Source organism: Microcaecilia unicolor, chromosome 2 (assembly GCF_901765095.1).
Source record: "Microcaecilia unicolor chromosome 2, aMicUni1.1, whole genome shotgun sequence".
NCBI classification, from domain to species: domain Eukaryota; kingdom Metazoa; phylum Chordata; class Amphibia; order Gymnophiona; family Siphonopidae; genus Microcaecilia; species Microcaecilia unicolor.
In genome coordinates this window covers 534,995,297-535,021,526 of record NC_044032.1, presented here as the reverse complement: position 1 = coordinate 535,021,526, position 26,230 = coordinate 534,995,297, and positions in this window count along the sequence as shown.

Sequence of the window (26,230 nt, the reverse complement as noted above, 5' to 3'; positions counted from 1 at the left end):
ATTAAAACAGATCAGCACCAGAGTCCTTACTGCCACCTGAGTATACAAAACAACTATCTTTTTTGAAATGAGAAAGTTTCTTGAATAAAAATCTCAATTCTTTTCCTATGGCACTAGCTTGGCGAAGTAGACAGACCTCCTTTTATAACATTGTTAGATGGCTGTAAGGAGGTTTGGTCCTTGGTAAAGGGTGATTCAAAGGATGGCTGGTGAATATGAAGCAATCCTCAAGTCCATGGTGATTTTCTGCCAAGCTGATAGAAAATAAAGAACCCTGCTTCCCACAGGTAGGGAAGGATGAATGTTCTGAAGAAACTGGGTGTGAAGAACATAGTCAAAAAGAAGGCCATTGTTTAGGTTGAGTAGAGGTTATCTGCTTAGGTTGAGACCACTTTCTTTGTCTATGCTTAAGGGCTACAGGCCATTGAGACTGTCAAAGTTGTTTTTGGTAATAAAATCCCTTGTGCTAATAATAACTGCATTTGGCTCGGGGGGGGGGGGGGGGGGGATTAAATTTCCTTGTTGTCTTATTTCTTGTAGTGGACAGAATTTTATTTTCTTTGCTCCGAAATTACTTCAAGATTTTCTGTTACTTAGAGAAGGTCCTTCAGATAGTGCAATTCTTCCCATGGTTAATCCTTAACCAGCCTGATATAATTTTCACTGATGCCTCTCTGTAATTAGTTTTCCTTGCTTTTGTTTTATTACTTGCTTCTTGGTCCAAAAATAGTGGCCTAAATTTTGTTTGATATTACTTTATGTTTTATTTGGATAGTGCCGAAGTGGTCAGAGGAAATATCCAGTGGTACTATTCCTCTCACTGGCACTTATCTGAGGTTCTGAAGAGTACCAATGGATAGGGTTTGGTCTTAGTTTTTCTTTTGGAGGGAAAAGCTATGGACGTGCTTTATAAGAAATATGTTAAATCTTACTGTATGTTAGATAGTTGTTCCCCTTCTGTGATGTCAACTGTACCTTTGAAGTTTAAACATCAACTTTTTAGCAGGCTTGAATTCTGTCTCTTTGAGGGGAAATTTCCTTCAGATTTGGGAGAGAATATTGTTATGTCGATATTGAAGATGTTAGGAAATCGGTGGGGTTGGTCTCCGATTTTAGATTCCTTTGTTTGTTAAATTAATAGAGGGCATGGTTGTCTCTCAATTGTTGCAATATTTAGAACAGCATGGGATTCTTCATTCTTCTCAATCTGGGTTTAGACAGAATTTCAGCACAGAGACTTTAATGGGTGCTTTATTGGATACAGTTAGACTACGGCTTAGTAAGGAGAAGAAGGTATTGCTTCTTCAATTCAACTTATCGAGTACATTTGATTTAGTTGATTTTGAAATTTTCCTACAGATTTTGGATGTTATAGGGATTTGGGGTTCAGTAATGTCCTGGTTTTGGGGTTTTCTTCTAAGCAAGAGGTATAGAGTTAATATGCAGACATGTTTGAGTATTGGAGTAAACTGTGTGGGGTGCTGCAAAGTTCCCCACTATCTCCATTGCTATTTAATTTATATGTATATTCATTAGGTTTTGTGCTGGAGAAATTAGGTGTGGTGTTCTTTAGTTATGCAGATGACATTACAGTTCTTCTCTCAGTGCAGAGGGAGGTTTCTGCTGAAATCCATGTTTTGCAAATGGTCTTTAATACTATAGAACACTAGATGTTGATTCACAGATTGAAACTGAACACAGAAAAAACAAAATTATTGTTATTTACGGGCACCACGGGGCCCGTTGAGCCCAATATTGTGTGGGTGTCATTGTAGATAATACGCTGAAAACTTCTGCTCAGTGTGCGGTGGTGACCAAAAAAGCAAACAGGATGCTAGGAATTATTAGGAAAGGGATGGCAAATAAGACCAAAAATACTATAATGCCTTTGTATCGCTCCATGGTGCACCCGCACCTTGAGTATTGTGTTCAGTTCTGGTCACCGTATCTCAAAAAAGATATAATGGAATTAGAAAAGGTTCAAAGAAGAGCAACCAAAATGATAAAGGGGATGGAACTCCTCTCGTATGAGGAAAGGCTAAAGAGGTTAGGGCGCTTCAGAGACAGATGAGGGGAGATATGATTGAAGTCTACAAATCCTGAGTGGTGTAGAACAAGTAGAAGTAAATCAATTTTTTACACATTCCAAAAGTACAAAGAGTAAGGGGACACTCGAGGAAGTTACATGGAAATTCTTTTAAAACAAATAGGAGGAAATATTTTTTTCACTCAACAAATAGTTATGCTCTGGAACTCTTTGCTGGAGGATGTGGTAACAGTGGTTAGTGTATCTGGGTTTAAAAAAGGTTTGGACAAATTCCCGGAGGACAACTCCATAGTCTGCTATTGGCACAGACATGGGGAAGCAACTGTTTGCCCTGGGATTTGTAGTATGGAGTGCTGCCATAATCTGGGTTTCTGCCAGGTACTTGTGACGTGGCTTGGCCTCTGTTTGGAAAACAGGATATTGGGCTAGATGGACTATTGGTCTTACCCAGTATGGCTACTCTTATGATCTTATATTCTTATGTAGGTCTATTCCTTCTCCTTATCAGTGAGAATTTTGACAATTTTTCTGGACACAACGGGCTCGATGGAGCTTCAAGTAAATAAAGTGGTTCAGTAAGCTTTCTTTCTTAAGCGTAAATTATGTTGCATCCACAAGTACTTCAGGGAGCATCAGTTCTGGTTGCTAGTTCAGGCTTTATTGCTTAGTTCTTTGGATTATTGCAATGTTATTTATTTGAGTTGCTCTCAGTCATTGTTGAGAAAGTTGCAGACGACACAGAACACAGCACTGAGACTGATTTTTTCCTTGAGACAGTCGGACCGACTTTCTGCTTATTATGCCAAGGTTCATTGGTTGCCATTGTTTGCTAAAATCCTTTTTTCTCTTGGCACCTTTCTATTTGATACAGCATTTTGTTTTGTCTAGTTCAGTTAGGCCTTCTCGATTAAATAATCTGTTTATTTATCCATCTATGAAAGGGAAAAGAAGAAAGAGATGTATTGATTATTTGTTCTCTGTTCAGGCAGCTAAATTAGGTAAAGAGATTTCTTCTTTGGTTTTACAGGCATTGGAGTATGTAAATTTTAGATGTTTATTTAAAACATCCTTGTTTCAAAAATATCTTAGCAATTGAATGTATTAATTTTAATTGATTCTGTTTCTTTGTCATTAAATTATGTGTTCCTGACTTGTCCAGCTTCTTGTTTTATAACCTGCACTGAATTGTGAGGTATTGCGGGCTATAAAAATAAATTGTTATGTTATGAATGTTGACCCCATACGATGTGTCTCTTTTTGTTTTTAGGATTTAGTATGCAAGCTTCATTCACTCAGTTTGAGACCAGCAAGGAGACCCTGGTGAATAGCTGTTTGGAAAGACTGTTGAATAAAAAACTGCAATTCAATTTTCAGCAGACAGCGTATGGGAGATGAAATAGTAGTGAATTGGGTAATAATAGCATATAGTGAAGCATTTCAGGTCTGCCCTCCTCTGAGCTGTGCAACTCATTAGCTGTCTCAATTTCCTATGTATGAGTTAGATGTTCTCTTATTAGATTTGGAATGCTAGGGACGTGCATGGCAAACATATTCAATTTGATTTGTATTTGGTTCTGCAATATATTTGGTTTGTCTTCAGATACTGAATCTTATATTGCCTTTATTTCATTTGTTCCCTTTAAAGTCCATGGGGCAAGCTATTTTTAACAGTGGGGATTTCCATTTATTTTCACTGGAACTTCTTTAAAAATACTGGCAGGCATCTGTAACAGAGGCAACATCATTACTATAAATCAAAAGTGGCCCAACGACCCCATGGTACCGAAAGAAGTACAAAGGATACTGACAGTGTCATGAAGACTCCAAGATACTATCAGAAAAGAACTGTCACGTAAAATTTAAGCATGGATCCCACACCTAAATTTACATGCGTATTTAACAATTAAATCTAATTAGTGCCAATAATTGCTTGTTAAGCCAATTATCAGCACTAATTAGCTCATCCAATTAAATTGCATGCGCAAATTGGGCACATGCCCAAATTTGTGCGTGTAATTTTTAGCAACTTGTATAGAATTAGGGTGTAATCGCACCCAACTGTAGCATCGAAAATGAGGTGCCAGTTTATAGAATTGCTGCCTTAATCTTCTGACATGACTATAATTCAGAATTGGGTGGAAGAATTGTTGTAAACCATGCTGTCATTTCACAGTAAAAACAGTTGGAGTGTAGCAGCAGCCTAGTGGTTAAAGCAGTAGACTACAAACCAGGGAAACCAGGTTTCAAATTTTACTTCTCCCACTGATGCTTCATGTTACTTTGAACAAGTCACTTCAACCTCTTCGGAACGGACCTTCTAACTATACCTGAATATGTAACTGCCTTTAAGATTAGATTTGGAAAAGGTGAGCAATTGTGCCCAGTATGTGGACATGGAAAGTAACAAAGGAAACAGAAAGAAAAATATCTGATGGTTTCATTTATTCAGTATGTTCAGCATTAGGAATGGCCAGAGTTGTTGGGCAGTGTGATACCCTGAGCAAGGGTTATGGGGTGGCCCTGGAATAACTCAGCCAGCCAAGGTGTATAAATGTGAAAGTAAATGTTTTTATTCACCTTAGCCCTGGGACCTGTTGCCTCACAAGACAGGAACCTCAGATGCAACAGTTTCTCTATTAGTAACAGTCTTGAGTAGACCTCTGGCTAGCAGGCCAAGCAGTCTGTGGCTGGTGAGGCTACCTCACCCCAAACACATCCTTTGAAACACAGCCTGTAAGTTCTCAGGTCTCCAGAAATTCCGGTCTGGCTCCAGCCAGATCTCAACAAGGCTTGCAAGTCTTAACAAAAAAACAAAAGTGGGCTTACCTCAGCCAGGTCATTGCATTTAAACGTATTCGTAGAGGCACAGACCTGGGCTTCAGTACTTCCTTCCCTGGGCCTGGTTAACCTTAGCCTGGCCCTGTCAGTGTCCTATAAACCCCTTCACAAGCAGGCTGGATGTATCTGCCATCATTTACTGTGGGGCCTTTTTACTATACAGTGTTAGACAATAAAATGCACCTAACGCAGCAAAAATGACCTAATGTGGGATGCGCTAAATTGTTCCTCATTAATTTTGTCATGTACGTGTTAATCACACTTTATTTTTATTTTTGTGGGGGCATACCAGGGACAGAGAGTGGGCATAAGTACATATAAGTACATAAGTATTGCCATACTGGGACAGACCGAAGGTCCATCAAGCCCAGCATCCTGTTTCCAACAGTGGCCAATCCAGGTCACAAGTACTTGGTAAGATCCCCAAAAAGTACAATACATTTTATGCTGCTTATCCAAAAAAAAAGCAGTGGATTGTCCCCAAGTCCAATTTAATAACGGTCTATGGACTTTTCCTTTAGGAAGCCAGCCAAACCTTTTTAAAACCCCGCTAAGCTAACTGCTTTTACTACATTCTCTGGCAACGAATTCCAGAGTTTAATTACACGTTGAGTGAAGAAAAATTCTACATGCTAACTGATTAGCACACAGATAACACAGGAGCCCTTACTGCCTACAAAATGGGTGGTGGTAAGACCTGCCACGGCAAGCTTAAAATTGAAACCTACAATAAGCCCATGTACAGTAAACTTACCACCCAAACCTACATGAGAAGTGAAGTTCATATCTGCTTGTTATACTACTATCATGTTTTATCATTATCATGTTGCCAAAAATTGTCTGTAACACTAAATGTCTATTTTCTATTATATTTCCACTACCCATGATGTATTGTAAGCCACATTGAGCCTGCAAATAGGTGGGAAATTTGTGGGATACAAATGCAATAAATAAATAAATAAATAAATAAAATAATACTCAAAAATAATTTACCTCACTAAAAACATGTCACAGAATATAATTTCTCTGATGCAGCAGTAATAACATTGTGAAACAGCCACCGTCGGATTAAACAGAGAGGGCTTACACAATACCGACCTGAACACCGAAGCTAAGATTCATGTTATATATATTTTTTGAAGTATGCTTTGAATATAACTGAAAGTAATTGAAAAACAGTTTTATAAAAGGCTACACAAGATACAGAAAGCTTTTATGCCAATGATTAAAAACAGCAAGAGTATTGTTTTTGGTGCTGTTTGAGCTGCTGAGGCTTTTCCTTCTGTTCTTATATATAATTATAATGATATTCTGCAACAGGTTTTTAGTAAAGTGAATTATTAGTGTATTGCCATTCATGAAACAAGTAGAAAACAGAGGTTTTATGGCTGTAGTAAAAATGGCCTTAAGTCATGGGAAAGACCTAGGGACACTCTAAGGCCATTTCTTACTGCATTTTAGAAAAGGACCCCTATGTTAATATCAGGCTCATTTTCTATTAGATTGTAAGCTCTTTGAGCAGGGACTGTCTTTCTTCTATGTTTGTGCAGCGCTGCGTATGCCTTTTAGCGCTATAGAAATGCTAAATAGTAGTAGTAGTAGTAGTAGAAAGAGAGGGATGTCCATCTTTCGACATAAATCGGAAGATGGACGTCCTTCTCACAGAGACGTCCAAATCAGTATAATCGAAACCCAATTTTGAATGTCTCCAACTGTAGTCCGTCACAAGGATGCCCAAATTTCAAGGGGGCGTGCCGGAGGCGTAGCGAAGGTGGGACTTGGGCATGCCTAACACTTGGACGTCTTTGACCCATAATCGAAAAAAGCAAGGATGTCCCTGATGAACACGTGGACGTTTTCACTCGGATGTGTTTTTTTTATGAATAAGGCACAAAAAGGTGCCCGAAATGACCAGATAACCACCGGAGAGAATCAGGGATGACCTCCCGTTACTCCCCCAGTGGTCACTAACTCCCTCCCACCCTCAAAAAACATCTTTAAAAATATGTCATGCCAACCTCCATGCCAGCCTCAGATGTCATACTCAGGTCCATGACAGCGCATGAAGGTCCCAGGAGCAGTTTTAGTGGGTACTGCAAGCACTTCAGACAGGCGGACCCAGACCCATACCCCCCTACCTGTTACATTTGTGGAGGAAACAGCGAGCTCTCCAAAACCCACCACAAACCTACTGTACCCATATATAGGTGCCCTCTTCACCCGTAAGGGCTATGGTAGTGGTGTACAGTTGGGGGTAGTGGGTTTTAGGGGGGCTCAGCACACAAGGTAAGGGAGCTATGTTCCTGTGAGCATTTAGTCCACTGCAGTGCCCCCTAGGGTGCCTGGTTGGTGTCTTGGCATGTCAGGAGGACCAGTGCACTACAAATGCTGGCTCCTTCCACATCCAAATGGCTTGCATTTGGACATTTTTGACATGGATGTCTTTAGTTTCGAAAATCACCATAAGTCAAAGATGTCCATGTTTAGGGGTGTCCAAATCTAGGGACGTCCAAATTTAAGGATTTGGACGTCTCTGATGGTATTTTCAAAACGAAAGATGGACGTCCATCTTTTTTTGAAAATACGGTTTTCCCCGCCCCTGGATTTCGACGTTTTGAAAACACGTCCAAATCGCAACTGGGACATTTCTTTCAAAAATGCCTCTCTAAGTGAAAGAGCAGATATGTATGCGTCATTACTGAGTACTTTGCTGTGATTAGCACAAATAATACAGTACGTCGATTGTGACTGAAATAAGTACAGTGGTGGAAATAAGTATTTGATCCCTTGCTGATTTTGTAAGTTTGCCCACTGACAAAGACATGAGCAGCCCATAATTGAAGGGTAGGTTATTGGTAACAGTGAGAGATAGCACATCACAAATTAAATCCGGAAAATCACATTGTGGAAAGTATATGAATTTATTTGCATTCTGCAGAGGGAAATAAGTATTTAATCCCTCTGGCAAACAAGACCTAATACTTGGTGGCAAAACCCTTGTTGGCAAGCACAGCGGTCAGACGTCTTCTGTAGTTGATGATGAGGTTTGCACACATGTCAGGAGGAATTTTGGTCCACTCCTCTTTGCAGATCATCTCTAAATCATTAAGAGTTCTGGGCTGTCGCTTGGCAACTCGCAGCTTCAGCTCCCTCCATAAGTTTTCAATGGGATTAAGGTCTGGTGACTGGCTAGGCCACTCCATGACCCTAATGTGCTTCTTCCTGAGCCACTCCTTTGTTGCCTTGGCTGTATGTTTTGGGTCATTGTCGTGCTGGAAGACCCAGCCACGACCCATTTTTAAGGCCCTGGCGGAGGGAAGGAGGTTCACTCAGAATTGTACGGTACATGGCCCCATCCATTCTCCCATTGATGCGGTGAAGTAGTCCTGTGCCCTTAGCAGAGAAACACCCCCAAAACATAACATTTCCACCTCCATGCTTGACAGTGGGGACGGTGTTCTTTGGGTCATAGGCAGCATTTCTCTTCCTCCAAACACGGCGAGTTGAGTTCATGCCAAAGAGCTCAATTTTTGTCTCATCTGACCACAGCACCTTCTCCCAATCACTCTCGGCATCATCCAGGTGTTCACTGGCAAACTTCAGACGGGCCGTCACATGTGCCTTCCGGAGCAGGGGGACCTTGCGGGCACTGCAGGATTGCAATCTGTTATGTCGTAATGTGTTACCAATGGTTTTCGTGGTGACAGTGGTCCCAGCTGCCTTGAGATCATTGACAAGTTCCCCCCTTGTAGTTGTAGGCTGATTTCTAACCTTCCTCATGATCAAGGATACCCCACGAGGTGAGATTTTGCGTGGAGCCCCAGATCTTTGTCAATTGACAGTCATTTTGTACTTCTTCCATTTTCTTACTATGGCACCAACAGTTGTCTCCTTCTCGCCCAGCGTCTTACTGATGGTTTTGTAGCCCATTCCAGCCTTGTGCAGGTGTATGATCTTGTCCCTGACATCCTTAGACAGCTCCTTGCTCTTGGCCATTTTGTAGAGGTTAGAGTCTGACTGATTCACTGAGTCTGTGGACAGGTGTGTTTCATACAGGTGACCATTGCCGACAGCTGTCTGTCATGCAGGTAACGAGTTGATTTGGAGCATCTACCTGGTCTGTAGGGGCCAGATCTCTTACTGGTTGGTGGGGGATCAAATACTTATTTCCCTCTGCAGAATGCAAATAAATTCATATACTTTCCACAATGTGATTTTCCGGATTTAATTTGTGATGTGCTATCTCTCACTGTTACCAATAACCTACCCTTCAATTATGGGCTGCTCATGTCTTTGTCAGTGGGCAAACTTACAAAATCAGCAAGGGATCAAATACTTATTTCCACCACTGTATATATAATTAGAGAAAGAGGAAAAAATAAGTAAATATAAAATTTGGCTCACAAGATAAAAGCAGTGGTGTTTGTGTTGTAGATGAGACTCTAAGCATCTGGGTATGTTAAAGCAAATTTTCAAAAATAAGCACTGTGGCTCCCCAATTGTCGAAATAGCCCTGACCCTCCAGCTGTACGTTTAAAAAATGGCATAAAGTTATTACATTTTTGGGAGGGCTATATATTGGAATAAAAGAAGATGGCTTGTGAAAGTTATATTTCTTATTTTTCACTACCCTTAAATAAAGGAAGTTAATATTCTGGGTAACCATGCATCTCATACAGGCTTAGTTTCACACATTCAGCTATGACGTTTTCTCATAAATTAAACTGAACTATAAAATTTTAAGCAAAACATGGTACAATTCAGTATTATAAGCTAGCTACAAAAAATATTGACCCACCCAAACAAACAAACAGGGAAATGTACATAGTAACTGCATCAAGAAATCCAAAGCCCACAGAAATTTACAGCTAGATAAAAAAAAAAGCACATAGCTACTGTGACTTCCATGGCAACCAAATTGGCTTATTCATAATCAAGACAAATCTGTCAGGAAAATAGTACGCTGTATAAGTTAGATATCACGTGATTAGCTCCTAGCATAAAATGAAAAATGGGCACTGTATAGAAATTAATTGAGAACAAAGTGGTGTGAGTTATCTATTTAAGCTTGAATTAAATGTTTGAACTACAATATTTTTCCTGAATTATTGACTCTGGCTGGACCAAATACTTGTCATGTCATTACAGAACAAAACCATCACAAAATAAAGGCAGAAAGAGAAATACTGGAGTTAGAGGAAAATAAGTAAGAGCCACAGGGGTCCTTTTACAACATCAGGGTAGAGCTACCGCAGTGTTGTCATGCGTCAAAACGGGACTACCGCCGGCCTACCTCAGGAGCCCGGTGGTAGTTCCCACCTCCAGAGCACGCCATTTCCAGTGCTATAAAAATATTTTGTATTTTTGTAGCGCTGGGAGTTACCCGGTGGTAATCAGGTAGTGGTGAATGATTACCACCAGATTAGCGCAGAAGCTCTTACCATCACCTAAATAGGTTTTGGTAAGGGAGCGGTAAGGGCTCCCTCCAGAAATGCACGGGGGTCTTGGCGCACAGCAAAAACACATGCCAATGCTACCGCAGGGCCCAAAGTGAGTAATTTGAAATGTCTACATAACTCTTTCCTCACCTGTCATCAGTTATTCAAATAAGCCTGGAGATATAACACCTGTTACAAATTCTTTAAGGGGCCCTTTTACAAAGGTGTGGGCAGGGCCGCCGAGGGGGGGGGCAGGGGGGACAAAATTCTCCGTGCCTCCAAAGGGGGCCCGGCGCTGAAGTCCCACCCACCCTCCGTCGTCGACTGTTTGCCACCGGGCCGGGCCCCCTGCATTGAAATCACAGCGCCTCTCACCTCCGTGTGAAAGCGCAGCAGGCAGCAGCAGATCGCCTCCCTTCGGGCCTCTTTCCCTCCCTGTGTCCCGCCCTCATCTGACGTAACTTCCACGAGGGTGGAGGGAGGCGGGTGAAGGGGGAGCGGTGGAGTGGTGACCTCGGGGGTGGCCTTGGCCCAGCCCAGTCTTTTGGCGGCCCTAGGTGTGGGAGGGCTAAAGCATGGGTAGCCATGCCCAATTGCACTACCGCTGGGGTAGCACATGTGCCTGGTGGTAATTCCAATTTTTGTGTGCATCAAAGCCCACGGTAGAAATAATTTTCTATTTTCTAACAAGGCGGCCTTTCCTGGTGGTAACTAGCAGCATGCCCACATTGGCGCATGCTGCATGGTTACCACGCGGGTAGCATGTGAGCTCTTACCACTAGGTCAATGGGTGTTGGTAAGGGCTCAGGTCGTAAAGAGGCGCATGCTAGTTTTAATATTAGCGTAGGCCCATTTCCTGCTCCATTAAAAAATAGCCTTTTTCCCAGCCGTGGTAATAAATGGCCAGCACGTGCCTAAAAGATGCGCCCATAATACTGCAGGCCACTTTTTACTGCGGCTTTGCAAAAGGACCCCCTAAGTTTCTTTCTCACCACTAATTTCCATTTTTCATTTCTATTTTTTACAGGATAGAATGAATCTTCTGTTCTGCTTACTTGTTATTAGTAGGTTTTTAATGATGATAATAAACAAAAAATGGAAAATAAGGTGATACCTTTATATTAGTTTTAATGCCTTTTATAACTAGATTTCAGAGGTCTAATCAAAAAATATATCAAGCTAGTCCAATAAAAAGGTATTGCCTTATTTTCAATTTTTTAAAAATTTATTAACCATTAAAGTGGACTAACGCAGCTACCATGCTATCTTATCTTATGATGATATGTTATTCGACCTTATTTAAAAATGGTTTTCCCTATCCTACACATATGGAAAATCTCTTCATTGATTCAAGCCCATTATATCAACTTCACCATTTTCAATGATGGCCCTTACTAGAATTTCTTTCAAATCCTGGATTCAAACCCTACTGCTGCTCACTAAGGCCTTGGAGTTGGACAAGTCAGTTTGCCTCAGGTACCCATTTACCAGGGGTGTGCAGCCCAAAAGTTTCATTTTGTTTACTTTTCCATGTCATTTATAGGAATTCTCATTCTATTTGTGGTTAAAAAAAAGTTTTTCTTCGTTTTAGGAGCACTAATTGTTGAAGAGTGTCCACTATTTATGACATAGGAAAACAAACCCCAACCTTTCAGGTTTTTTCCTGTTTTGGGCAGACACTCATATAGACAAAGAGAAAGAACCTGCCTGAGACCAAGTCATTTGATACTTTCTTTCACTTATTCTTTCTGTTTTTGCCTGTTTTCATTTCCCATTGTGCTTCAGATGAATGCACATTCTTTCCACTTACATTGTGAGCTCTCCAGAGAAGGGAGTCTTTGAACTTCTATGTAACTTACTGTTAAGATTCCTAATTCAGGAGCTGAGGTAGTAATGGCCAATATATTAAGTGAAGCATCGTGCGCTAATATGCATATGTAAATGCTCAAAAGTGAAAAGATTAACAGATAAATGACTATCGCCTATGTTTACTAAGCGGCGCTATGGGCGCGTTAGCATTTTTAATGCACGTAAATGGTTTACATGTGTTAAACACTAACACGCCCATAGAAATGTATAGGTGCATTAGCGTTTAACACACCTTAAGTTAACAGGCGCATTAAAAATGTTAACACACCTTAGTAAACATACCCCTATATTACATATTAACACTGAATGTATAAATCAGCGATAATACCTAATAGGCTTATGTATGCTTATTAATAATAGGAAGTTTACAGCTCAGGAAGTTTATCTTTAGTAGCCTTAGTAGATCATGTTATGCTTTCAAACTCCTCCTAACCACCATCCCCCAAAACATTTATGGGCCTCTGGATCTCCCCATCACCCCCAGCTCACCCATTAGGCCTCTGGGGTCCTTCCTATAATCCACCAACCAAAGTAAAATTGGATCTCCGGCCCTGCAGTCTCCCCAGCCCCATCCCTTGAAACAGTAATCAGGCTTATAAGTTCATGGTACCCTCCCATTCCAAAATCCCTAATTATTTAAAAGAGAATGGAGACAATGTCTCACCTGCTAGTCACCCTGCCAAACTCAAAATGGTACCTCTGACAATCTGACCTATTAAAACACTATTCATAGGGCAAATGAAACACTATTGCTAATGGTCCCCCTAGAAAAAGAGGTAGCACAAAGAAGGGAGATCACAAACATCCTCACTAAAATGATGTGAGGAAATCCTATTTTAAAGTAAAACAGCAACTTATGACTCAGATGTCACAAGAAGCAAAGACCAAGCACAATAGGTGATGTGAAGGGCCCCGCGAAGGGGTGGGGAAACCTGTATTATCGAAACAAGATGGGCGTCCATCTTTCGTTTCGATAATACGGTCGGGAACGCCCAAATCTCAACATTTAAGTCGATCTTAGAAATGGTCGTCCCCGGTTTTCAGCGATAATGGAAACCGAGGACGCCCATCTCAAAAACAACCAAATCCAGCTCATTTGGTCGTGGGAGGAGCCAGCAGTCGTAGTGCACTGGTCCCCCTGACATACCAGGACACCAACCGGGCACCCTAGGGGGCACTGCAGTGGACTAACTGATGCACATTGAATGGAAAAAGCCCTTTCCTTACCGATCCCTTAGCGATTCGGAAAGGAACGGGCATGCATGGAGGAAATCGCATGCAAATTAGCTGCTCACTCTCATTTGCACACGATTTCCTTCCTAAGGAGGGGAAGCCAGTGCAGAGCAGCCAAAGACGGCTTCATAGATGCAGACAAGCTGCATGTATAATAGCCGTCTACAACCTTAGAAAAATATAAGTCCAGGTGAAAATGTCCAAGTTCTTGTCAGGGACGTCTTTTTTTTTTAGAGTATGGGTGAAGGATGTCCTTTGCTATGCCTCCGCTGACACACACACCTCCCTCCCCCCAGGGACCTGCATACTGCTGCGATGGACCTGAGTATGGCATTTGAGGCTGGCAAAAAAGTTTTTAAAGCTGTTTTTTTCAGGGTGGGAGGGGGTTAGTCACCATTGGGGGAGTAAGGGGAGGTCATCCCCGATTCCCTCCGGTGGTCATCTGGTCAGTTCGGGCACCTTTTTGAGGCTTGGTCGTAAGAAAAAATGGACCAAGTAAAGTCGGCCAAGTGCTCGCCAGGGACGCCCTTCTTTTTTCCATTATCGCTCGAGGACACCCATCTGTTAGGCAAGCCCCAGTCCCGCCTTCGCTACGCCTCTGACATGCACCTAGGAACTTTGGTCATCTCTGCGACGGGAAGCAGTTGGGGACGCCCAAAATTGGCTTTCGATTATGCCGATTTGGGCGACCCTGAGCGAAGGACGCCCATCTCCCGATTTGTGTCGAAAGATGGGCGCCCTTCTCTTTCAAAAATAAGCCTGATAGTGTTTCCTTAGCTTTGCTGATATGCATCAGATCATCAGCTTACGAAACTCTAAATATTTGAAATATTGATATTTAAGGGATGAGCTATATAAGGACTTAATACTGGATATTTCCTGACTAAGGGGGGAAATTACCAAGGTGAGGTAAAATCTGGCATTTATGGCAACTTAAGTTTACCTCAGAAGTCACTAACTTGTGGTATTTCAGTACTGCAGTTTAGTGATTCCTGCTATACATAAATAACCCAGCTTGTAGAGAACTTCACAAGCTAAGTTATTCCAGGATAAATAAAGCCAGCTCAAAGTCTTTATAAGGTAGCCTGATCCCCTAGTAGTTGTACTATACCAATTTGAACTTGTGCCAGCAAGGCCAGGACTCACTGTGGATTCTTGCTGCCTAGTCACCCCTGGACCACCAATGACTAGCTAAGGTAGGTCCAAGGGTGCCTAAAGTAGGTTGAGGAGTCTTCAAAACCTTCTAGGTCGTCTTCGAGGTAGGGAGAGGGGAATCCAGTGTGGTGCAGGACTTACAGGGGTGGGGGTGGGGCTTGCAGGGAACACATCATCAAGTGTTTTCAGGGGTGGGGTATCTTTAAGGAGAGGAAGAAGAAGGGAGCCCATTAGGAATAGAAAAAGAGCCTGTATCTAATATTACACTGCTTTGGTTGTACCATAGCATGGTGGAATATCATGAATCTTTTATATAAACAAAGCACCAGACAGTTCCTATCGTTTAACTAATGCAGCCCTTTTAAGAGAAGTTCCTTGGGAGCATTAGGCCATGAGTTAGAGGCCTGATGCTGTCGAGCAGAAACTGACATTATTTTTCCTTGAATAATGCAGTCTGTGAAGTTCACCACAAGCTGTATTCAATTTACATAATAATGAAGTGCTTTGCATGTATTTGCACGCTTTGTCTCTCATTATTATGGACCCCTTGGTAACTGAAACACGCATTATGGTAAAATAATACACAGTACTTTCATTTAACACAAGATAAGATGCAAATATCATCATTATTATCTTAACACACATAAGTAATTACCTCCCTCCCCCTCCCCCGTGGTCTAATTTTATAAAATGTGCCTATGTGAAATATCCAACAAATCACCTATTTTATACCTAAAATTATTACAGAAAACAACACTGGACTTATTTGAATACAGTGATTTCTAATGGCTTAAATATTGACAGAGTAGATGCCATTTAGATGCCCAGTCTCTCAGTAATTTTTCACAATCCTCCCGCGATTTAACCACTTTGAATAACTTTGTGTCATCAGCAAATTTAATTACCTCACTAGTTACTCCCATCTCTAGGTCATTTATAAATATGCTAAAAAACAGTGGTCCCAGCACAGACCCCTGGGGAACCCCACTAACTACTCTTCTCCATTGAGAATACTGACCATTTAACCCTACTTTCTGTTTTCTATCTTTTAACCAGTTTTTAATCCACAATAGAACACTACCTCCTATCCCATGACTCTCCAAATTTCCTCTGGAGTCATTCATGAGGTAATTTGTCAAACGCCTTCTGAAAATCCAGATGCACAATATCAACCGGCTCACCTTTGTCCACATGTTTGTTCACCCCTTCAAAGAAATGTAGTAGATTGGTGTGGCAAGATTTCCCTTCACTAAATCCATGTTGGCTTTATCTCATTAATCCATGCTTTTGAATATGTTCTGTAATTTTTTTTTTTTTATTTAGATTTTGCTCACACCTTTTTCAGCAGTAGCTCAAAGTGAGTTACATTCAGGTACATTGGATATTTCTCTGTCCCAGGAGGGCTCACAATCTCTTTGTACCTAAGGCAATGGAGGGTTAAGTGACTTGTCCAAGATCACAAGGAGCAGCAGTGGGACTTGAACCGCCACCTCTGAATTGCAAAACTGGTGCTCTAACCACTAGGCCACTCCTCCACTGTTTATAATAGTCTGTACCATTTTGCCTGGCACCAACGTCAGACTCACCAGTTTATAATTTCCCGGATCTCCCCTGGAACCTTTTTAAAAAATCGGCGTTACATTGGCCACCCTCCAATCTTCCGGTACCACGCTCGAGTTAAAGGATAAATTACATATTACTAACAATAGCTTCGCAAGTTCATTTTTCAGTTCTATCAGTACTCTGGGATGAATATCATCCAGTCCAGGAGATTTGCTACTCTCCAGTTTGTAGAACTGCCCCATTACATCCTCCAGGTTTATAGAGAATTCATTAAGTTTCTCTGACTCGTCAGCTTCAAATACCATTTCTGGCACCGGTATCTCACCCAAATCTTCCTCAGTGAAGACCAAAGCAAAGAATTCATTTAATCTCTCCGCTATGGCTTTGTCTTCCCTGATCACTCTTTTACTCCTCGGTCATCTAGTGGTCCAACCGATTCTTTTGCCGGCTTTCTGCTTTTAATATACCTAAAAAAAATTTTACTATGTGTTTTTGCCTCCAACGCAATCTTTTCTTCGAAGTCCCTCTTAGCCTTCCTTATCAGCGCTTTGCATTTGACTTGACATTCCTTATGCTGTTTCTTTTTACTTTCAGTTGGTTCCTACTTCCATTTTCTGAAGGATTTTCTTTTAGCTCTAATAGCTTCCTTCACCTCACTTTTTAACCATGCCGGCTGTTGTTTGGTCTTCCGTCCTCCTTTTTTAATACGCAAAATACATTTGGCCTGGGCTTCCAGTATGGTGTTTTTGAACAGCATCCATACCTGATGTAAATTTTTGACCCTCGCAGCTGCTCCTCTAAGTTTTTTTTTCACGTTCTTCTCATTTTATCATAGTCTCCTTTTTTAAAGTTAAATGCTAATGTATTTGATTTCCCATGTATACTTACTTCAGAGCTAATATAAAATCCGATCGTATTATGATTACTGTTATCAAGCGGCCCTAGCACCATTACCTCAAGCACCAGATCATGCGCTCTACTAAGGACTAGGTCTAGAATTTTTCCTTCTCTCTTCGGCTCCTGTATCAGCTGCTCCATAAAGCAATCCTTGATTTCGTCAAGGAATTTTACCTCCCTAGCGTGCCCTGATGTTACATTTACCCAGTCAATATCGGGGTAATTGAAATCACCCATTATTATTGTGTTGCCCAGTTTGGTTGCGTCCCTAATTTCCTTTAACATTTCTGCATCCGTCTGTTCATCCTGGCCAGGCGGACGGTAGTACACTCCTATCACTATCCTTTTCCCCTTTAGACATGGAATTTCAATCCATAGTGATCTATTTGATTCAAGGCTCTCGTTAATATACAATGCTACCCCTCCACCAATTCGATCCACCCTATCACTACGATATAATTTGTACCACGGTATGACAGTGTCCCACTGGTTATCCTCCTTCCACTAGGTCTCAGAGAAGCCTATTATATATAATTTTTCAATTACACAGTATATTCTAACTCTCCCATCTTATTTCTTAGGCTCCTGGCATTCGCATATAGACATTTCAAAGTATGTTTGTTGTTCCTATTTACATCATGCTCAGTACTTAACAGTATCAATTTGCAATCTTTTGTCTGATTTTTATTTTTATTTAAGGACACCTGATCTACTACGATCTCTTTTCCATCCTCACTATCAGGATATCCTATCTTCCCTGTTTTGGTGATACCTTTGAAAGATACCTTATCCTGAACCATGTGCTTTTGAGCAACTGTCGGCCTTCCCCCCGTTTCTAGTTTAAAAGCTGCTCTATCTCCTTTTTAAATGCCGATACCAGCAACCTGGTCCCACCCTGGTTAAGGTGGAGCCCATCCTTTTGGAATAGGCTCCCCCTTCCCCAGAATATTGCCCAGTTCCTAACAAATCTAAAACCCTCCTCCCTGCACCATCGTCTCATCCACGCATTGAGACTCCGGAGCTCTGCCTGTCTCTTGGGCCCTGCGTGTGGAATGGGTAGCATTTCAGAAAATGCTACCCTAGAGGTTCTGGATTTGAGCTTTCTACCTAAGAGCCTAAATTTGGCTTCCAGAACCTCTCTCTCACATTTTCCTATGTCATTGGTACCCACATGTACCAAGACAGATGGCTCCTCCCCAGCACTATCTAAAATCCTATCTAGGTGGCACGTGAGGTCTGCCATCTTCACACCAGGCAGGTAAGTCACCAGGTGATCCTCACGTCCACCTAATGACAGGGACGTATCTGCGTGGGGCCACAGGGGCCTGGGCCCCCGCAGATTTCGCCCTGGCCCCCTCCCGCCACCAGCCCTCCCCCGCTGCTGTTTCTTACTTTTGCGTCCGCTTCCTCCTGCGCCTTTAAAAATATTTCTTCAGCTGGCGGGGGACCACAACCCCCGCCAGCCAACCCGAGGTGACAACTTGCAAGTTCTTCCTCCGCCGTGGCCAACATGCTGGAGTTGAGCGGCTGAATCCAGTTCGGAGTCTGATGTCGCAGCGAATCACCAACTACAAAAGCTGTCCTAACCCTTCCCTCCTGGGCAGCAGTTGGAGACATCCTCGGTCTTTGCTCTTTGCATCGGGCACACACATATAACCGCTCACCAACTGGGGGATAATCATACATGTTACACTCAATGCAAAAGACTGGATAGCACCCCTCTTGCTGCTGGACTGCTGACTCCATCTTAGTAATTTTGAGTTTTTCAATAATTTAAAACTTGCTAAAGTATTAAGGACATTAGCCTAATATAAAAATGTCTTTTAGTTTATTTAGTATATTGTGTGATTTATTTACTGTTTCCTTCTTAGATGGTAATGAAATGTATTTAAAACTCTGTAAGAGAACTCCTTGCTTATTACCATAATTACAATAACTGACTATAAATGAAGAGTTGTCCTTGGGGTGAGCGGGTGTTGGGGAGGTTGGCTGGGAAGACTAAACTGGATCCTGCAGTGCCTGCTAGAGGCTATCTGTTAATGCTGTGGTACAAAGTTCAAGTTTTAAAACTAAAGGAAAAAGGCTATGGAGATTAGTTGATAAAATTTGCTTTATCACTTTTTATTCTGCCTATCACTAAACTACAATTCCTTCTTTAAACCCCAATCTTTAAGTTCCCAAAGCACAAAGCAAAATAGTGTTCACTTACCAGAGAAATGTTCTTTTCTCTCAGAACTTCTCAGAAAAAAAGTTCAGTGGGACCTTTCATCTTTTTTAAACAGGCTCTTTGAAGCTAACTCAGCAACCTATGCAAATATTCTACTTCCCCACACCTTAGATAACACCTAATTGAGGTCACTGGATGTGCTACCTCTCCAGCAACCAAAGAACAGAAAATAACTGCCTTTTAGAACAAGAGTTTTTGGCTGTTAAGTTTCTACCTCTAGAAAAGGTTTCAGTTTAAAACTATGGGAAAAATGCCTATTTCTAGAGAAATTTCAGTTTAAAACTATGGGAAAAGGGTTGTACATTATGGCAACTAGTTAATAATGCTTGCTTTTCTCTCTCTCTCTCTCTTCTTATTCCCCCCTTAATACTAGGTCCTGCTTGCTTTTCCCTCTCTCTCTCTTTTTATTCCCCTTTAATACTAAACTAGATCCTGCAGTGCCTGCTAGAGGCTATCTGTTAATGCTGTGGTACAAGTTTTAAAAGTAAGGGAAAAAGACTATGGAGATTAGTCGATAAAATTAGCTTTTTTCTCTTTTTATTCTGCCTATCACTAACCTACAATTCCTCCTTTAAATCCCAATCTAAGTTTCGAAAGCAAAATAGTGTTCACTTAGCAGAGAAATGTCCTCTTCTCTCAGAACTTCTCAGAAAGAAAGGTCAGTGGGACCTTTCCTCTTTATATATTATTATATATTCTATATATGGTGCCTCAAAAATCAGCACTAAAAAATTTACCCTAGGCATACTCTATAAATCATTCCTAAATTTAGGCGAGGTTTATAGAATATGCCTAGCACCCGTTTCCTAAGACTATATTTATCTGTGGCCATTTACATCAATGAAAGCCTAAATTACACATGGAATGGGCATATTCTATAACTCTGCATGTAAATTCAAGGAACGCCCATGCCCTTCCCGTGGGCATGCCCCCTTTTCAGATATGTGCCTTAGAATGTACGCGCATCATGTTATAGAATACATCAAGAAAATTGTGCGTGTAATTTCTAATTACAGCCAAATAGTGTCAATAATTGCTTGTTAAGTGGGAATTAGCGGTGCTGATTGGCTTGTTAAGCCAATTAAGTTGCATGCACACTACATAATACAACCAGATTTGCGCACACAAGTCTAGTCACCATATATAAAATCTGAGGTGTAACGTGAAGGGACTGTGCCTTGTAGTAAACATGGAGGCTATTAGCATACATTAACTGCTAATGTCGCAGATAATGTAATTAACCTGCAGTAACGAGTTTTGTTCTATGCTAACTGCATGACAGCTGTCCAAAAGGTGCTAGGAAAGCCCCCTGACAGTCACATCAGAGTTTTTGCACCTTCTGTGCCTTAAATTTGCAGTCAACATGTGGAAGGTGCAGAAACCTAGTACAAATCAGTAAATAAGGGCCACTATATTATATTTATAGTTAGATCCTTTTTTAAGAGGCCAGTTTAGCCCCTTTTCATAAAATGCCATTAGAATCCTCACCAGCTAACTGCTAAAGAGCTATGAGCATGGGATTATTGCAGCTTGCAATGCAATGAAATAAATTCTCATTCTGCGCAATATATACACTGTGTCCTAGAGTTAATCATTTATACAAAGACAGATGGGAGTTCAGTAGAAACATCATACCTGCTTTATAAGCCCTACGTTTTCATGAATACCTACTAAAAGAAAGCAAACACAAATAAACAGCCACACGAACAAAGGATGGGGGTTTTATATTTAATATACTGTTGACCCTATAGCTTGATAAATATTCAGAAACACTTTTGTTTGTGGGTCGTCTTCTCATTACATATGCTAGCACTCAAGGTTTTGAGGTTAGTTTACATTTTGATGGTTTCCTTTTCTTTAATTCAGCTGCTTATTTCTGATTTTTACATTAATCTGTATACTTTGCTACTTTACAATCTACTGTAAGGCATATTAGGCAGGCTGCTTCATAAGATTAAACCTATTGTTATTGTTGTTAATAATATACAGGAAAGAGCTGGTTAGCAGACAGTAGATCATTTTCTCAGCTTTTCTCATTCTGTATCTATGATGTCAGTCTTCTGCATTTTCAGTTTATGTGGTATGGGGTACATGAGGGCTTTGACTGCAGCTGCTCTTTGCTGCCCCAGCTGCTGCCCTAGGAAACCACCTAGTCATGTCTAATTGTTGGGCCGTTCCTACAATTCACAAGTAAACAGGCCCTCCTCTAATGAGGCTGTTGCATGAAACAAATTGCCCTCACTCCCTGACACCTTCCCTAACATATAATGTAGTCCCCCACCCCAGTCCTCCCACCAGACACCCTAGATATTCAATATTGACCCCCACCCCAATCATGCTACCTAAAACTCATGACATTCAATACCAACCTCCACCCAACATCCCCAACACTTAAACCAAATAGTCCCCACCTCCCCTGGTGTCCCTGGATCCACCAAATGCTCCTACTAGCAGTTTCTGTTCTACTATTACTACTACCACTACTACTACTAATCATTTCTACAGCACTACTAGTGGTACACAGTGGTATACACATTATATGCAGGTACTTTCTCTGTCCCTAGTGGGCTCAGAATTGAAGGTTTTGTACCTGGGTGTCACGCCAAAGTTGAGTTTGCGCTACCCACCCGGCCCAAATGCTATGTAGGCCCCAACTGGCGGCAGGTGAGTCTAGCCCCGACATAGCCCTTAAGAGGGCCCTTGGGGGCTGGCCTGATGGAGTTAAGACCAAAGTCAGGGCCAGGAAATGCAGAAACCACAAGGATGTAAACAAACACTGGCAGGTACAACACGGCAGAAGCAGAAAAGACCAATGCTGGGATGGGGTAGACAAAGAACAGGTCAGAGACAGATGCTGGGAACATGGCAGGAGGGGCAGAAAGAAGGCAGAAGACAACTGGAACAAGGCTGGGGACCACAAAAATGAGACTGGAGACCCAGGGCTGAATACAACTGGAACCAAGCGGGAGACTGCAGGAACAAGGCTGAAGACCAACCATGACACAGAAGACTCATTGCAAAGGCAAAAGTGAGAGAGTTTGGGACTTCTTTATAAGGCCCCAGCTCCCTGAAGCCATCCCTGGACATCCAGCAGAAGTTCCTGCTGCTGCTGGCTCTTTAAGAAACACATGACAGTGTACGACAGTGCACGTGTCTAAGGGTCGGCAATGGCAGCAGGAAAGGAGAGAGTCACCCAGCCCACGAGGTGCTCCCGAGTGCAAGAAGCAGTGGTGCAGGTGGCCCACTGTGCTGGAAAGGGTTTTCAGGGGCCAGAAGGATGCCGTGGGACCAAACTCTGACACTCCCTGCCATTAGCAGGTAGGCTGGGTTGTGGGGCAATGAAGGGCTATGTAACTTGCCCAGGGTCACAAGGAGCTGTGGTGTCTAGTGGAGAGCAGGAATTATCCCCATTAACTCCTGCCTTGTCCAACTTCCAGGTTCAAAATGGCAGCTCTCACCTCTAGCAGTAGTCTCATGGTACTAATGATAGGATTCAAGCAACCAAATAAGGGCAAAAGCTCTTTGTCCGCTTGAACCCTAGTGCTAGTACCACAGGCTGTAAGTAACCTATTGGGTAATTCTACAAATAAGGTGCTAATATTTATGCAGCAAATATGCACATAAATGACTAGAACACCAGTGTATGTGTGCACAAATATCCTCAAGAGAAATGAAGCTCAAATAACACAATACAACAAAACTTCACTATTCAAGTGCCCAGTATCTTCACAGATCATAACAGTGCAAGTAATCCTTCAATGCATGTTTGTCTTACTTTAAATATATATACATTTCTGTATTTTTTTCTATTCTTTTTAATTATTTGCCTATTGGGAGAAAAAGCTTCAGAATAGCAGACATCTCATATTGACCCATCTCTAAGTGCTTTATGACCACATCGATCATATCGATCAAGCACCATCGCTTATCAATCATAGGCTTAAAAACGCCCCATTTTATTACTCAAATAATCTTATTTATGCAATTCTTTTTCAGTATAAAATAAAAAAAATAGTTCAAGCTTCTCAAAGTCATTATTCTCCCCGAGGCTGGCCACTGTCTCACGGTACATATAACCGTTGCCTCAGGGGTTGAATTGCCTTCAATAAATGTGCTCTCTGACTCAAAAATTTCATACTAAGCACTCTGTAAATACTGGAAATCCACTTGCACTCTATCTGTAAATGCACATGGGCAGAGTCTGGGTGGGACTCACACTACTGTATCTGTAATATATTTATCTCACTGACTATAACATCACTCTGTATTTGTTTCACCACTGGAGGTAGCTACTGCCTCACGGTACTATGTAAGCCACATTGAGCCTGCAAATAAATAAATAATGCATGTAACATAGAACACTACAAATAGGACTAGATTCTATTTATGGTGCGTGAAAAATCAGCGCCAAAAAATTTCCACCTAGGCATATTCCCTAAACCATGCCTACTACTAGTCATGATTAGAGTGCTACTAGATGTTTGTGTTATATGCAGGTACCTTCTCTGTCCCTAAAGGGCTCACAATCTAACGTTTTTGTACCTGGGGCAATAGAGGGTTAAGTGACTTGCTTGACCTGGAGTGGAAATTGAACCCACGTTACCAGGCTCAAAATCCACTGCAGTAACCATTAGGCCTCTCCTCCGGCCTAGGTTTAAGCATCGTTTATAGAATATGCCTAGCAGCCATGCCAGCGCCTAACTCTAGGCGCATTCATTTATGTCAAGTAAAACTTGGTGTATATACCGGTGCCTAAGTTAGGTGGAGCAGGTGCATTCTATAACCTGCACATAAATTTTCAGAATGGCCACGAACTGCCCATGGCCATGCCCCCTTTTTAGCAGCCTTGACCAGCCCCAGCTTCTTTCCTCTGCCTGCAGCCTGCCCAAGCGTAAACAGGCAGTTATGTCAAGAGGGGTGGAATGTGCCAGAGGGAAGAAGCCAGGGCCAGCCCAGGGTGCATTTTTAATGCTTTTTACTGACAAAGAAGAAAGGCTTGAAGGATGAGGTTAGTTGAGGGAGAAGGGCTGCACTCATGGGGATCAGAAGGGAGAAGCACTGGAGTTGGGGAGTACAGACGCCGCTTCAGACAGGCTGCGGTTTCGCTTCTGTTTCTGCAGCTCCTGTGGTCCCTCCCTTCCGCAAATAGGAAATGAGGGCGGGACCAGAGGAACAGCGAAGCACAGCCTGTCTGAAGCAGCGTCTGTTCTTGCTGGACTTCAGTGTTGCCGGCCGAGCAGGAGGTAAAACTTTTTAAACAGCAGCTGCCACGTACAAAGGGCTGGGGCACATGCACACGTCCTCCCTGCACTCGGAGGCCACAGAGACAGAGGGAGGGAGGCGCTGGGCAGCGGAAATCAGAGTAGAGGGGGACGCGGATAGAGGGGGGGGGGTCCTGAGATGAGAGAGAGGGGGGAGAGGGTGGGGTCCTGAGATGAGAGGAGGGGGGTCCTGAGATGAGAGGAGAGAGGGGTGGGGGACCTCAGATGAGAGAGGGTGGGGGTCCTGAGACGAGAGGGGGGAGGAGGGGGTGATGAGGAGGGGGAAGGGGGAGGAGGGGGAGAGAGGGAGGATGGAGGAGGAGGAGGGGCAGGGTGAGGAGGGGGAGAGGGGGAGGAGGGAGGAGGATGAGAGGGAGGAGGAGGGGGGAGGAGAAGGGGGAAAAGGAGGGGGGAGGAAGGAGGGAGGGGGCCCTGGAACCTTGCTAGTGCCCGTTTCCTTCCTGTTGGAAACGGGTCTCTTTTACTAGTTAGCTAAATATGATGCATCTTAGAAAGTCAAAAACAAATTTGAAAATATGGATGCAACCATTCCACTGATCTAATTCTAACCCACTATGAATACTTGAAATTACTCTGGGTTTCTCAGTCTAAGATTTGTTGTTCAAAACAAAAATGGAAAGTTTAAAAAGTGAACATAGCTCATGGTTATATGTTATGGTCTAGATTATAAATATCACTCCTAAAAAATCAGCTCCAAAATGAAATACACCTAGGTGTACTTTATAGAATAAGCCTAAAATCCTGCCCGGTTTATAGAATACACCTAGTGCCCGTCCACGTGACTAAATTTAGTCATAGGCACTTACACAAAATAAAACTTGGTGTAAATGCTGACACCTAATTAGGCATGGACCGGGTGTATTCTATAACAATCCGCATAGATTTTAGAAATGTCCATGACCTGCCCATTCCACACCCATGGCCACTCCCCCTTTTCAACTATGTGACTTAGAATTTATGTGCATCACATTATAGAAATGCTTAGACAATTCTGTACATTAATTCTAATTAATATCAATCAGTGTCAATAATTGCTCGTTAGGTAGCAATTATCGATGCTGATTGACTTGTTAACTAATTAAGTTGCACGCACAAATCCAGAATACGACTGAATTTGCGTGTGCAACTTAAGTCTCGCTATATAGAATTGGTGTTATGTGAATTGGAATTACTCTATGTTACTATCAATGTTCTAAGTGCTTTTTGTTGAATTTATATTCAGAATTAAAAATGAAGATGACTTCCAGACCTCATTTCCCTGTAATAAACTAATCTGCTAAATTACATAATTTATTCACTTTGCAGACTATGCGAGAATTTGACCAAAAATCAGCAGCTGGAGTCTAATGTTGATTTCACAGTATGAAGCAATCTCTGCTGTTCTTTGGCAGAGGACAGGCACAGCAAAGATCTCAACAGGCGTCTCCAGGGATTTATAAAGCATGAACACAACACTAGGTGGAGCTCTAATCATTTTTACCGTGAATGATAGATACCATTTCATATAAATGTGTCAATGCAACACCACCACCGATAAACTGATAAGATACCGCTTTTACAAGAATTCACACATCCCACCATCAAAAATGTAGATTCTTTATTTAAAAGGTGATATATTTCCTTTAGCTAGTGTTGAAAGGCAAAGGGACTACTATTATTCGAACAGAACTAAACAGAAAAC